The following is a 3,736-nucleotide window of genomic DNA, read 5'->3' as shown; positions in this document are numbered from 1 at the left end:
TTTGACAAACTCATTTACTGGCTGAATGTACTGATGGACTAAGGCCAAACAGACACACTAACACCCTTCCTCCCTTGACACACACATACACCCGGTCACCCACCCACACACACAAACACTCCCTCTATTTCCCTCTTTCTCTCTTCATCTCTCTTTTGCTCTGATTCCCCATATCCCTTGTTCCCTGTTCCTTCCTCTCCCTCCCCTCTATCTCTATAAATCTCTCTCTCTCTCTCTCTCTCTCTCTCTCTCTCTCTCTCTCCATCTCTCTCACTCGCTCTATGTGCTTCAGCAGGTGATGGAGCGAGGCCATTGGCTCCCCTCACCTTGTGCTCAGTGATTGGCTGGCTGCCCGCGCAGCCGGCCAACTGGCATCCCCAATCATGCAGCCTGGCCCTGCGCTTCTGCTCAGCCATACCCTCACTTCTAACACGCTCTTAATAATACCCTGTTTTAGCACACACACACACACACACACACACACACACACACACACACACACACACACACACACCCAAACACACGCTAACACACAGGCCCTGTGGTATCAAGAGTCAAGTCCCTGTTTCAGCTGCAAACTGTTCATTATGTTTAGCCCATGAATGTGTTATCACACTGTTTCGTGGCATCCCATTACACAGTTGATTATACAATACAGCCGAGAGAGAGAGAGAGAGAGAGAGAGAGAGAGAGAGAGAGAGAGAGAGAGAGAGAGAGAGAGAGAGAGAGAGAGAGAGAGAGAGAGAGAGAGAGAGAGAGAAATATAGAGATGGAGAGAGTGAGAGATGGAGAGAGTGAGAGATGGAGAGAGTGAGAGATGGATAGATAAACTTTTGGGTTTCTACAGGCAGGCGGATACAAACTTTTAGTTTCAGAGAGTTTCAAGCGATCATAAAAACAACTAATCCAGTCAGTTCACATTGTCTATCTTGACTTTTCACTGACTTTATATCAGTAGTTTATATTCTATAATAATATAGATCAGGGGTCACCAACCTTTTTGAACCTGAGAGCTACCTCATGGGTACTGAGTCATACGAAGGGCACCAAGTTTGATACACCCTTCTGATATAACAAATTTGCTCAGTTTGCCTTTAGTTAAATATTATTATTATTGATTTATGACACTCATCGATTTGCAGACACTGATCATGTTAAGGATTTCTCACAATAATTATCAACAATGAAAAGGTTGGAAAGAGTTGTTCAAGAATGAGTTGTGCTATTTTTAGAACAGGCCTGCGGGCGCCTCACATGGTCCTTGTGTGCGCCCTGGAGCCGGCGGGCGCTGTGTTGGTGACCCCTGATATAAATCATATCATGAATCATGTTTCATTGATATTTATTGTATGTGTTATAATTTTATAAAATAACTAATACATAATAATCATAAAGTATGCATATCATGAATTATAGTATCAGAGAAGAGTAGGTACTTTATAACATATTACAACCTTCTACAGAGATACAAATTGGTCCTATCCCCCTCCCGGTCTCTCTCTTTCTCTCTCTACATACACACACCTGTCCTTCCAGGCCGGGCTCCCACTGCCCGGGCTGTGGAGTGTTTCCCACCGTGCCTCCTCTCCCAGTGGAGGGACCTGGCGTTCTGACTGTTCTGCTGGGCTCTCTGCCTCCACTCCAGCTCCACAACCTCTTCAGGGAACAGCCTGCGCTCCTCCAACACTGCTCCCACAGCTGTGGGGACAGACATGCATAATAGGCACAGAAGAAGAGTGTCTGTGTGTGTGTGTGTGTGTGTGTGTGTGTGTGTGTGTGTGTGTGTGTGTGTGTGTGTGTGTGTGTGTGTGTGTGTGTGTGTGTGTGTGTGTGTCTGCTCTGCTTGGAGGGCTGGTGGTTGTAGAAGTACATTCTTGTCTCTTGTGAAAGTAGCGCTCTGGGTGACTTCGGATCTCTGGTCTGCATAACTTCACCCCAGCTTGGAGCTCCTGTATGTGTGTATATATATATATATATATATATATATATATATATATATATATATATATAAATACACAATGCACCTGCAAAACCCACATTCACAGAATCAGAATCACAAAGAGTTTGCAAGCAAGCATTCCGGTACAAGGAATTTGATGGTATGGTTTACTGGTGCAGAAATACAAGATACAAAAGTACGAAAAAGAAAATGTGAACAGGACATTCAAATTATACTATGCAATGTATTATACAGTATGCTAATAATTAAATAAAGTCTGTGGGTATGCAAACAGCAAAACTGTTGAGGAAGGTGTGGGGGGCAGAGTCAGTGGATTGTGGTTGACTCTGCCAATACGCCACACACATTCGCACACACACACACACACACACACACACACACACACACACACACACACACACACACACACACACACACACACACACACACACACACACCAACACATGTGCACACAAACAAGCACATTTACACTTACACACACGCACACAAACACACACAAACACACACCAACGTTTACAAGGAGCAGCCGACGGCAGGGTGCGAGTGGGGGCCCTTTGGTCGTCAGAAGAGGTGGGCCCGGGTGTCTCGCGGAGCCCCCGCTCTGTTACAGTGCTACTGTCACTATATGAACTACTAACATCCCCGATAGTGCCAACATTCACCGTTACACACACTTTTAACAGTCATCGGAACCAAATAAGTGCGGAGGACGCATCCAAACAACTTTAACTGTGAAACTAGCTTGGAAGCATCAAAAGATATCAAATGCACCAGTTCTTAAATAGACAAAGCCCTCGCCACACTAGTGACTGCCAAACAAACACAGCATTAGTCGTGGCTCCGTGTTGTCATTCGGCCAGAAGAGATTCATCACCAAGAAGGGTCTCCACTGTGGTCCCACTCTTGGCCGGGAGCTCTCGGTGTGTGTGTGTGTGTGTGTGTGTGTGTGTGTGTGTGTGTGTGTGTGTGTGTGTGTGTGTGTGTGTGTGTGTGTGTGTGTGTGTGTGTGTGTGTGTGTGTGTGTGTGTGTGTGTTTGTGTGTGGGACGGATGGCCGTGAGCCCCCTCGGTGTCTGGCAGGGGGTCCAGGCTGACTCAGAGTGTCCCGGTGTGTGGGCGTGATGTTCCATAGTGTGCTGGGGTCTGGCATCGCCCCAGCAGCCAGTGATTCTCTTCCTGCAGATGCAAAGGGGCGACAAGGAGACTATAAACGGGCAGGAAGGAGTTAAGAGTCCTCAAGGAGGGGGGGATCAGAGTAGGGAAAGAGGGAAAGGGAAATGGACAGGGTTTAGTTTAGATTATTTGAGACGAGGGACAACAAAACGTAATTAATCACAAAAATGACAGAAAAGCCCAGAGTCTATTTTTCATTAGAAGTCCCTGGCAAAGGGGTTGAAAGACTTCCTAAAATCATGCAACGTAAAAGCAGAACAAGCCGTGCAGTATAAAGATTGTAAAAGGAAACCGGGTCGTTAAAAACAGTAAAAATAAAACAAGGGACAGAGAGAGGGACAGGTGCTAGTGATAGCATTTGGGCTTAGGCTAGGCATAGGGTTAGCGATAGGGATAGGCTCTTATCAAGTGCTTAGCCTATACCTTTTGAGTGTGAAGTAGCCTTGGTTGTTGTGTGTATCCCCAGAGTTTAGCCGTGGAAGTGTTGGGGTTAGGTGGAGATCCCTCCAGAGCTCCCCTGCAGCGGGGTAATGCTCCGTTAAGGCAGCTCGTCAGCCCAGCAGCGCAGCAAAGGCCACGGCGCTCCCGGGAGGCACTCACTCTC

Source organism: Gadus morhua, chromosome 16 (genome assembly GCF_902167405.1).
Source record: "Gadus morhua chromosome 16, gadMor3.0, whole genome shotgun sequence".
In the NCBI taxonomy this organism is placed as follows: domain Eukaryota; kingdom Metazoa; phylum Chordata; class Actinopteri; order Gadiformes; family Gadidae; genus Gadus; species Gadus morhua.
Note: the sequence above shows the minus strand (reverse complement) of the source record.